The sequence below is a fragment of the Rattus norvegicus genome, chromosome 2, assembly GCF_036323735.1.
Source record: "Rattus norvegicus strain BN/NHsdMcwi chromosome 2, GRCr8, whole genome shotgun sequence".
In the NCBI taxonomy this organism is placed as follows: Eukaryota; Metazoa; Chordata; class Mammalia; order Rodentia; family Muridae; genus Rattus; species Rattus norvegicus.
This window is the reverse complement of record NC_086020.1, coordinates 173,550,583-173,562,709: the sequence shown is the minus strand read 5'-3', so window position 1 is coordinate 173,562,709 and position 12,127 is coordinate 173,550,583. Positions and strand designations below refer to the sequence as shown.

At 43.5% G+C, this 12,127-nt stretch overlaps 1 pseudogene; it reads left to right on the top strand.

The window, feature by feature from the left end:
* The window catches only part of Alg13l-ps1 (ALG13, UDP-N-acetylglucosaminyltransferase subunit like, pseudogene 1), a 161,585-nt pseudogene that overhangs the window by 616 nt on the left and 148,842 nt on the right, over positions 1–12,127 (top strand).

Sequence of the window (12,127 nt, the reverse complement as noted above, 5' to 3'; positions counted from 1 at the left end):
GTGTTGGTGGTGACAGCTACTTTGTTTGCTTGGAGATGGAGGACTCATGTGAGTGGGTCCTGAGAATTAGCCCAGGTTGGCTTTAGCCTCCTGTACTCGACAGATCAGCTGTCAACCACTCTATAGGTGTAGGGAACATCACAGCCCCTCCTCCAAGGGAAAGAGCTCCATACTGAAGACAGACAGTCCTCAGGAGGAGGAAGGGTGGGAACTGTGGCTGACCAATTGTTGCTTTCTTTAGGCTGGGCATAGTCCTCTGTTGGCTGCTCTGGGAGGGCCCTGCTATCAAGTTCATCTCGTTAGGAAGTTAGCTGCTTTCAGTTAATAGCCATAGCAGCTCTGATGAAATTATATAGGTCATTGAAAAATAATTCCTGCTTAATCACCTTTATCTCGTTGATTAGCAAGGGGAAGATTTCCCCTCCTTAATGTACCTGCCTGACCTCTCTTGCGCACCTGGCACTAGACAGCGTGAAGCTGCCTGGACCTAATGGACCCCAGCCAATGTCCTGATTTGGAGAATGTCAGTGGTCGTCTTGGGACAGAAACTGAGAGATTCAGTCCAATATGGCCGACAGGTTGGCTTTACTTTTCCGATGTTAAAGACTGATTTCTTGGAACACCAACAAATTCTTTCTCATGACACTGATAAGAATTCTGTCCCTCTTTGCTTTGATCGAGTTAAGCTTGAGGGCCTCGTTTGTCTTACAGTTTTAGGGATAAGATTAAGTTACATGGGAGGAAGGGCGAGAGAGGCTGGCATCCCGCAAGTGGATCCGGAAAGGTTGACAGTGGTCTGGGTACTTAGGCTCACCTGCCCAGCTAGCTTTTTCTTCCTTCCAAATGCTGGGTGGTTCTCTACCTCCCAGGTTTGGTTCAGAGCTCTTTCTGCGAAGTTCTTTCTCTAGCAGGACTCTAAGAGTCAATAGCTTTAAGCCAAGAAACAAATGTACAAGCGTATGTAGCAAGGTGGGGTGAACGGAGGAAATGGGGAGCTGGAGGCTTGTACTACTTTCTTCTTTTTTAAAGTCAGTGCCCCGTGCTCGCTAGTGAAGCACTCAGTTTCCAGGTGGCATTCTCTGTTACTTTTTATTTTTATGGTATGAGCACACCATTGCTGTCTTCAGACACACCAAAGAGGGCATTGGATCCCATTACAGATGGTTGTGAGCCACCATGTGGTTGCTGGGAATTGAACTCAGGTCCTCTGGAAGAGCAGTCAGTGCTCTTAACCACTGAGCCATCTCTCCAGCCCCCCTCCGTTGCTTTTAAGAGGAGAATTTGGGGAAGAGTATTCCTCCTGTACAAAATATTACAAAACGACTATCTCTGATCTCTGCGTAGAAACCTGAGCTTCATTCTCTGTGCAGTTGTCCACAAGCCTGGCCAAAGGGCAGACCCTGAGCCTCTGGCTTTGAAGCATAGTTTATAGCAACTTCATCTTTATTCTCACTGAATTCCAAGCTGGAGTTAATAGCCTACAGAGAGGAGTGGTTCTCAAAGAAAGGGTAGAACTCCAAGGATTTTGTTCACATCTCTTGGATAAAACAGTAACAGACAAGCCTTTCTACAGCGTCATGATTGACATGTGCTTTTAGACGTGCCATATTTAAGCTGTGTAATGTGAACACCTTTCAGTAAGTACATTGTACTTAGTCTATACAGGAGGAAAACAGAGGAGGCTCAGAGTTTAAAAGAGACTTGTTTACCCAGGTTCTGGGACTAGAGCACTTAGACTTGAATGTAAGACTTTTGACTTATGGGGCAGACTTTGAAGTTTTTCCATTACAATTCATGAAGCTTTTGGATGTAAAATAGGATTTTATTTTTGTTTTTATTTAGAAGATGCGTGTGTGTGTGTGTGTGTGTGTGTGTGTGTGTGTGTGTGTGTGTGTGTGTGTTTTGGAAGCCAGAGGACAATGTCTGGTGTTTTTTTTTTTTCAGTATCCTTCACCTTATATTTTGAGACAGGATCTTGTATGGGCTCAATCCTGAGGGGTTTTCCTGTCTCCACCTCCAGCACCTGGATTGCAGGCTCACTCTCACTGTCACTGGCCTTTTTATTTGGTGCTTAGAGCCGTCACATGGCTAATCAAATGATCTCCCCAGCCCAATGCAAGACTTTATCAAAATGTACTTATTTCTTTATTTGAGTGTGAGAGAGTGAAAGCGAGAGCCAGAGAATGCATTAGTGCCCCGGTACATGTGTGGAAGTCAGAGGGCAGTGCTTGTGGGGTTGATTCTCTCCTACCTTTATGTGGATCCCAGTGTAGGAACGCAGTTCATTGGACTCTTCAAACACACACACACACACACACACACACACACACACACACACACACACACACAATCACTGGGGGAAAAAAAACCACAACAAGACCCCCAAGCCCGACCCAAATGTGGAAATAAATTTGTCCTTTACAAGCACTGAGTAATGACAGGAAGAAATAGGCGAGCGTTGAAGAGTCTCTTAAAGGACTTTTGTAGGAGAGGAAAACACAATTTAGGGTAAAGAGGTAAACTTAGGCAAGAGTCTGCTGAACTTGGCCATGCATTTTAATACTAGATAATACTTTATTCTGTGTTGATGCTTTCTTAAAATCCTTTGGCAGGGCAGACTCAAGGTTTGCTGTCAGATTTCAGAGCGAGCAGGACCCACCGAGGCTGTTCATTTTCCATTCTCCCATCCCGCTGGTGAGGAAGCCGAGGTGTTGGCATTTATAGTCACTTGATGTCTGGTTATCGTAGGGATGAGAGCCTCTCTCTTACTTTCTTTCCCTGGTAAGAAAATTATCCCAGGTTTATAATCCCTCAAACACCTTTCCAACATGTTAAACTTTTTAAAGTTTTTTACAGTGTCGAGATACTCATGGGACTATGAATTTAGAGACATGATCTATTATTCCTCTTATTTTCATTATGAAAATTCTTTCAGTACCGTCAGGGTTAGAAGAAGGCATACCTGTTGCTGTTAAGTCTCGGATTACTTTTACGTAGAATTAGAAGCGTAAGTTTATCTGCAGCCATTTGGGAACTGACAGCATTGCTTAGTTGAATTTGATAAACTTAAAATTTGAAGCCCACTTTTATCCTGAGAAGCTGTTACTAGAGTAGGCACAAAAAGAGGCTTTTCCAGTATCCACAGTGTTGCTTAACTGTTAATTTCTAAGAGTAAGGATGACACTGCCTTCTGAAAGAAAAGTTGATATATTTTCAATGAATTGTAAAGATTTATCTATTCTTTAAAAATAAGGTTTTTTCCTACTTCTGATTATATTACTAACATAGAATGGTTATATTTCTGATTATGTATGTTATATATTCACAATAAAAAGCTAGGTATTAATGATATATGATGTTGAAAATTAAAAGTACATTGCGATCTTATATTCTGGAAAAACCGATGTTAGGTGCATGTATTTTTCTTCTTAAGATTTCCCTTATAAATATGATAGCTGATACTGAATTTAAATAAATTTATTTAAAAATTGTTTATTTAAGGAATTGACTCAAGAAACTTTGAAGAAACTTTATTTTTTTTGGTTCTTTTTTTTTTTTTCCAGAGCTGGGGACCGAACCCAGGGCCTTGCGCTTCCTAGGCAAGCGCTCTACCACTGAGCTAAATCCCCAACCCTTGAAGAAACTTTAAATAAAATTTCTTAAGTTATTTCTTAAAGTATGTACTTATTGTTAATAACAGTGAGTTATACTATAAAACTTTCAAGCTGAGATTTATTTAATTACTTTTTTACTTTGCTGAGCTGAGAAGGCCACTCCAGGGCTTCGTGCATGGTGGGCAGCTGTCTCTTCACTGAGCTGCCCTCCCAGCCATTGATTTTTACTTTTAATTTGAGAATGCATCTTAAAAGGGGTCCCATGACCATGCTTGTAGGTGAGCCTTGTGTCTTTCGGCATTACTGTGCAGGACTGTATTGAGTAGCTGCATGATGGGCTGTTTAAATAGCATCCTATTCTTGAGAATCTGGGTGGTTTCCTACATCCTCCACGAACAGCTCTAGAAATCACCTTTGACATTCTTTATGGGACATGTGTGTGCTTTCTGTAGGAAAGGTTTATGGAAGAGACACCGATATGAAAAGGTCAACGTTCCCTGACTTATACTTCTAGTAGTGTCCCTTCAGTGTTTAGAGACAGTAACACTTTTTTTTTTCTGATTGTATAAGGCTAAGGGCAGGGGAGGTCACCACAGTGCAAAGCTCTTAGGTGGGGATCACCTCATTTTCTCACATTTCATGTTCTTTTGTGTTGTCCAAAGAGGAGGCATAAAATTACCCTGCAGTTGGATGATCAGCTTATTAGCTTTTATAGAGCATGGTTTTCTTTTTTCAAAATTTTCTTCAGAGCATCATTCTAAGACATGCCATTAAGGAGTTGAGAGAAATCCAGTAGGGTTTGCAGAATGCCAAGGGAATGCATTTTGGCTCCTCTCTTTATATTGTTAGAGTTCACTTGTTGAATTGATTACATGCATGTGTAAAATATGAAATGAAATACTTAGTGATTTTTAGTATCCACACTCTTGAGAGGGGTGGGAAGAACATTCCAGGGTTTTCTTGTGGGAAGTTTTTATTGGCCATCATGAAGCAGTGATTAAGGGCAGGAGAGATAGATGGCTCAGTCAATGGTTAGGGGCACATAGTGCTCTTCCAGGAGACCTAAGTTCAGTTCCAAGTACCCACATGTTAGTCCATACTCATCTGTAATTCCACTTTCTGCGGCTGCATACAGATGTGGTGCATATATATATATATATATATATATATATATATATATATATATATATATATATACAGGCAAACCTCTCATACACATAACATAAAAATAAATCTAGTAGTTTTTAGTATTTTAATTTACCTCATCTCTAAGCCTATTAAAGATGTATGTTTTATTTCTCAAAATGAGGATCTTCGCTTGTGTTTTTTTGTTTTTATTATTTTCCTGACAGTATATTATAATGAGTATGGGAGAATATATTTACATATATAGAACTCCATATGTGTATACCCTGTATCTATACGTACCTATCATTATATATACACAACTTCATAGTTACATATATTTATACATACATTCATAATTCAGTGATACGTTAAATTTTAAAATATATTGTTTGAAGATCATTTAACAGAAAACTTTTTGTGTTTTCTGCATATTTATTACCAAATATTTCTTGCTCTTTTTTGAGACAGGGCCTCATGTGAGCCCAGGCTGGCTTCAAACATGATATATAACTGAGGCTGACCTAGAACCCCGGACTCTTCTGTATTCGCCTCCCAAGTTCTGGGTTTACAGGTGGGCACTGCCATGCCAGGCTTTGATTTCTTTTTCAATCTGTGTGTATACATGAGGGTGCAGGTGTACACATGTGTGCTTGTCCTTGAGTGTACATGAGGGTGCAGGTGTACACATGTGTGCTTGTCCTTGAGTGTACATGAGGGTGCAGGTGTACACATGTGTGCTTGTCCTTGAGTGTACATGAGGGTGCAGGTATACACATGTGTGCTTGTCTGTGTGTATACATGAGGGTGCAGGTGTACACATGTGTGCTTGTCCTTGAGTGTACATGAGGGTGCAGGTGTACACATGTGTGCTTGTCTGTGTGTATACATGAGGGTGCAGGTACACACATGTGTGCTTGTCTGTGTGAGGCCAGAGGACAACCTTGGGTGTCCTTTGAGACAGGCCTGTCACTGGCTGCAGCTCACAGGCCAGCCAGTGAGCCCCAGGGCCCTCCCATAGGAATCTCTGACCCCCAGGTACAGGCGTGTGCTAACATCCCTGGCGTTTCTCTCTGTGTTTGGGGATCCAACCCATGTCCTCATGCTTTCATGGAAGCTCTTTACCTACTGAACCATCCGCCTAGCTCCTAGGTTTGTTTATGAGAAAAGTTTTAATAAAAATTTCTTAGATGTGGACTTTATGATTTACCTATACTTGTTTTGACTTTTTCTGTGGAAAATACAACATATCTAGTGTATTATTTTTGACTATTGTCTATTCTATAATGCTAGAATTTTGGTATGTTGAATATTTTAAATCTCTCTAAGTATGTTACAAGGTATTTGCATTTTTGTCTTATTTTAAGGACATGATATAGTAGTTAAATGCTTATGAGAAATCTGACAATAGAATTGTTATTAACTTTTTTTTGCCTGAGGAAACAAAAGTATTTGATATTTACCTATTTACTGGAATAAAAACCCCAGCCAGCTGTGGTGGCCATATCTATAATCTAGCACAGGAGACTGTAGGGCAAGATAATTGCTGTAAGGTTGAGGCCAGCCTGGGCTACAAAGTGGGCTAGTCTGGGTGATAGTGTGAGACCCTCTGCCCATCTCCTCCCCAAAACTCTGAAATCAAAGCCCACACTCAATCGGTAATGTTTGCGTCCTGTCAGCCCCATGAGTTTTCCTCAGAAGTTGCTCCTTGTCCTTGGACATTTGACTGCCTAGGACTTGGCATGGCTCTTTTGACCAGTTGCTTTGGATAGTAAGAATCAGCTTCTAGCAGTTGAGAAGAGGCTGAGTTGCCCATCCTTTCCTCCCTGTAATGAAATCCTCCCTCTTGACTAGTTTTAGGGTTGGATTGTCACCAAGGAGTGGTCATTTCTTCACAGTGAGTCATAGACTGATTAGGGTTGGCAGTGTTTGCTGACTCAGCCTGCCCGCTCCTCCCGCCGTCCTGCAGCCTCAGTCAGGCCGAGGCGGCTCTCACCTAAACTTTCTTTCTAAACGTGTATCTTTATTGCTGACCTTTGGAATCCTAGGCTCTCTTTCCCAGTTCTTCCTTATAGTTCTGCATGCCGATCCTGGTATCAGACTAAACTACCAAGTCCTGGAAGTCGTCATGCTTACCGTGATCCTAACATCGGATTGAGGTGGGAGAAGCTACAGTTCCAGACTGGCTTCAAAGTCAGACCCTATCTCAAAATATATGCAGCCCAATGCAGGGCAGCCCAATGCAGGGCAGCCCAATGCAGTGGAATACAACACAGCACGCGATACGATGCAGTGCAACCAAGTAATGACCCGGCATCTTAATCTCCTGCCAGAGCTCCTCCTAGGAGGAGAGTCATAGAGATGTTTGTGGGTCATCGTCTGTTGCAGTGTCTTACTGCGTGGATAATTCTACGTATTTTTCTGTCTTGCTTCTGGTGCTTTCCTCCTCATCACTTCCACATCAAGGCCGGTTTAATTTGCTAAGGTGGCTCTGCTTCTGTTTCCAGTCATGGCCCTTATCGCCCGCCCGCTGGGTAATGACTCAGCTCAAGGTGTGAAGGTTTGCCTGACAGTCAGCTTCCTTAGGCAGCACCAGGGTGTGCAGTGCTCATCCTGGGTGTGTCTCTGAGAGTTAAATTCCAGGATGCTAGGGTTAGTAACGCAGATTGCGCTCCTTAACGTGGGCGGGGCTCAGTCACTTCCTGAAAGTCTCTGTAGAACAGAAGGCTGAGGCTGGCCGACCTGGGAATTACTTGTGTCTTCCTTCCCTGCCTGTTGACCTAGGGTGTAGGGTTTAGGTCTTTGGCTTTAAGGTTGAGGCCCAAATGGGAACTTAATTTCATTGCTGTTTCTTATATTCCCACTTTCCAACAGCACACTTTGGGACTTCTTAGCATCTGTAATCACATTATTAATTCCTAATAATAAATCTTTTTATAAGGCGCTCTCACTGTCCCTTCCTCCCTCCCTCCCTCTCTCTTTCTATCCCTTTTCTTCTTCCTCTCCATCTCTATCTCCATCATCTCCATCTCTCCCATCTCCATTTTTATCTCCAACATTTCCATCTCCTATCTCCCCATCTCCCTCTCCATCATCTGTCTCCATCATCTCCCCTTATCTCCTTCTCCCTCTCCATCACCTCCACCCCGTACCTCCACATCCTTCTCCATCATCGTCCATCTCCCTCTGTCCATCCCCATGTCACTTATCTGCTTCTGCATCATCACCATCATCTCCATCATCTCCATCTCTCATCTCTTCTCCTGGGTGTATTTCTCTAAACACCGTGACTGACAGGGGCCTCTGTGGGCTGTTGCCTCTGCAGATGCTCTGTTTGAAGTCTGTGCTTGTCGGTTCCTCATTCCGGAACTCATCACTATGTCTCTTTCTCCTCCCTCCTCTTCTAGGCTCAGTCTTTCCTCTTCCCCGGTATGTCAGGAAAGCACATTCATAAGGCCTGGCTCAGCACCCCGTTCCCCCCCTTCATTCTTGCCTGGCTGTCTCCCTGAGGCAATGCCTCGCATTTCAGTTCTCGGCTGACATCTTAGGAACCTGGTCATGTTTCTTTGAAGTGTTTGTCCCTTTTCCCAGCTACAGTATAAACTCTTTAAGGACCAAGACCAAGCTATATACTCAGTATTGATGTTGGTCGGAGGTGCCACAGCAGAGAGAGAGAGAGAGAAAGAGAGAGAGAGAGAGAGAGAGAGAGAGAGAGAGAGAGAGAAGCCCACCGAGATGCCAAGCCTTCATTTCCTTAGGAGCAGAGGGGTTCACATCCTTCCCAGAAAAGACTGACGCCCAGCTAGCTCACTCCAGTTACTTTATTCAAACATTCTACAATGTTAATTGGGGCTGGGAAAGGTTCCAAATACAAAGTTATCTTGCCCTTGCTGCCTGTGAGAGCAGACAGCCCACACAAACTTCAGTCCCTTTTGACCATGGCTAGCCATAATCAAAATTAAGAACTCCAGGTTTGCCAGGACTGTCTTAGGACCAAGGGCAGTGCAGCTGCAAGTTCTTATGTAGCAGCAAGTGCCGATTCTCTAGACAGACAACATTTCTTCAAGATTCAAATAGTCTCATAACAATTCCTCAGCTTCTACCCAAACATACTAAAGGCTTTGTTCCAACATGTCACTCAAGCCAGACACAAAGGCTTTAGTATACATTTCACTACAGCCCACAGATCCTCACTGTTCTGGGTCTGCCATTTTTCTACTTAGGAGATGGCCAGTTTGTTTTTAGCCCCTACAAATATTTTTTAAGTATCGAGGGGAGAAAAGGTAAATGAAGGCTTGCATGTACCCTCCCCCCCAAACCTGAGACCATGGCAGAAATTCATCCCAGAAGAGACCCAACCTCTTCCCCGTGCAGTGCTCTATGGAGCACCTGCCGGTGTTTGAACTTGTTTCTAGAAAGGACCTTATATATCATTCTTGACTTAGACACAACCTTTATTAAGGGGAAAAATCGAGTAGTGTTTAAAGTCCTGTTGAGGGGCCTGAGAGATGGCTCAGCAGGTAAGATGCTGACTGCTCTCACTGAGGACACAGGTTCAGTTCCCCACACTCATGGAACTGCAGCTACTGACTTCTGGCCCCCATGGGCACTGGCACTCAGGTGTACCCCTCCCACATACACATAATCAAAAGCGCAGGAAACCTTTGGTGTTCTGTCGAGCCTTCCTCTCAAGGTACTAGTGTGAAGCTCTTCCGTCCCATAGGCTTCTCTTGTGTCTCTTCTAATTCTCTTTGCTCGGCCCCTGCCCGAGTCTTTCCCCATGACACTTCCAGCTAGTAATTTTGAACAAATGTGAAGACGGAATATGGAAGTTGAGTGTGCGTTCCTAGGACGTTTGTACATGTCTCATTTTATGACAGTTCCATCCCAGCACAGTGTGATGTTCATTATTTTTCCTGCAGTGGGAGGTAGTATTAGAGAGTCACCGTTGGAAATTTGATCTCATTCTTGTCTTTGGCTGCATTTAGTTCAAAACACTGCTCAGCCTTTGCGCTTTTCATCTCCGTTGCTCGGTTCTCCCGTGCTCATTTTAAACCTAGCATAGCTGGCTTAGTTAGATCTTTTGTTTATTGATTCTCTCCAAATAAGAATGTAAATTTCTGTCCTCTGTGAAGGGCAGAGATCACTCTCTATTAGCTTTGGCTAAGCTGGCTTTCTATCTCAAGTCATAGACCAGTGGCCCAGCACTGAGCAAGTGTTTATTAATTGAATGAGGGGGGAGTTGCTGGCCCGAGGCCCTCAACCTCTGAACATCTTTGTGGCTCCCGCTTTTGGTTGCATCCTCTGAAATCACTTTCTTCTTTGTCTTCTTGCTGCTCAAAACTCATTGCAGTTTGAACGTGAAATGTCTGAACAGATGACTGTATTGGAGCGTCGGCCCTGTCACAGGCTTCTATTTTGGGAGGTGGTAGAAACTTTAGGACACAAGGAAGCAGGTCATGAGAGGTACCCAAAGGTCATGCCCGGTCCTTGGCCCCTTCCTGTTTCAGTCTCTTCTTTCTAATTATGAGGGGAAGAAGGTCCTCTGTCATGTAGCTCCTACTACCATTAGGCTGTGACCAAACTCATGGACCAAGTCACTGTGAACACAAACGTTTGAAACAATGAGTCAAAACAAACCCTTCCTCCCTTGAGTTGTTTGTGTTAGGTAATTTGTCACAGTGATGGGTAAAGCTGACACATCCCTTCTCTCTACGTGTGTTTGTGTATATGTGCATGCATGAGTGTGTGCGTGTGCACATGCGTGTTGTGTGTGTTTGTATGTATGTGCATGCGTGAGTGTGTGTGTGTGCATGCGCGTGTGTCCGCCCAGCTTGCTTCTCAGGTCTTTGTCTTAGTAATAGCCATACAGAGAACCAAAGCTGTTTTACATTTTCCTAGAAGTTTACATAGTACTGTCACATATATGACCTTACCTGAGGTATCTATTGAGTCTGCAGTGGTGATGATATTCTTTATATGACCCGCCTTTCATCAAAGCCTTTGAGTTAGCAGACCCTTTTGCCATCGGGAGGTTCCTCTACCTTTTAATCTGCTTGATGCCCCGGCTCTGCTGTAACCAAATTAACACAGGAGTGTCCCTCTTTGGTGACATTTTCTGGCCTTGTAGGTGTTAAGGCAGGAGTGTGGCTCTTTGGTGGCATTTTCTAACCCTCTAGGAGCAGTCGTCATGCAGTGTATGGCATTGGCTTTATGGTAGGAAGGCCTTCAAGGAAAGTGAGGAAAATGAGAAAGGAAGGGAAGAAAGACCACCAGTGAACATTAGGGAGGCTTTGAGTGGCAATCCCTTACTTAGCTCCATGCGGGGAAAGGTTGTTCCACGGGTCAGTCTGTTACCAGGAGCTCCTTGCTGCCCTACTGAGCAATGATCAGAACTACAGGCAGGGATCTGAGGAGGCCGTTCTGAGGGATGGGACTGAGGGGCAATGGGAACTAGTGACTTTCAGGATCTCTGCCAATAAATTGTCTTCCCTGACGTCCTTGCCCTTCTTGGTTTTCCTCTGAAGAGGAAGCTATTTTCTTCCTAAAGGCTCCCTCTTCTTGCCTCCAAGCCGCGGGAGCGCTCAATAACGATTAGTGTGTACAGATGACACAGGGGTATTCCTCTGAGCAAGTGGAGAGCTGAAGGCGTGTCGTACATTGACAGGTGCTCACAAATCTCTTTTTGCCGTTTTGAAATATCACTGCCAGGGGAGTTGTATACAACTTGTTCTGACAGAGTGATCTTAAATATTCATTCCTTTTACCCATTACTTTAAGAGAAGTGCCAGCATTTAGTCTTCAGGTTGCCAGCAGCAATTTTGAAGAAATTGTATTATAACTTTTTCAAGAGACCTATTTTCACATAGCTCATTTATTTATGCATTAACTTATTAATACTTTTTTAATGATGGAAGAACATATACTTTGGGGTCAGTGGAGATCAACATGCTAGGGGGTTGTCTTTGCCCAGTCACGCCTTCTGGTAAGTTAGTTTACAGTCGTGTGAGAGGCCATGTGAGCATGATGGAAAGAGGATGCCATCTGAATGGGAATGTGGCTCAAATCCTTCACCTTTTTATTAATAAGTGCACCCACCATCTACTAATTAGTAATGGATAAGTTACTTTTCTTTGGTGACTCTTTGCTTATTCATCTAAAACCTATAAAATGCGATGGCGTGTATCTGGAATCCTAGCTATTCTGTAGGCTGAGGCAGGAGGGTCTTGAGTAGAGTGCTTGCCTGGTATGGGCAAGGCACTGAGTTTGAACCCCAGCACCACAAAAGGGGCGTGGGAGAAAGGAGCTAATAATGCCAGCTTGAGAAGTTTCTATGAGGTTTAGTAATAACGCATACATATGTAACTGCTTAATACCAGAGGAATGAT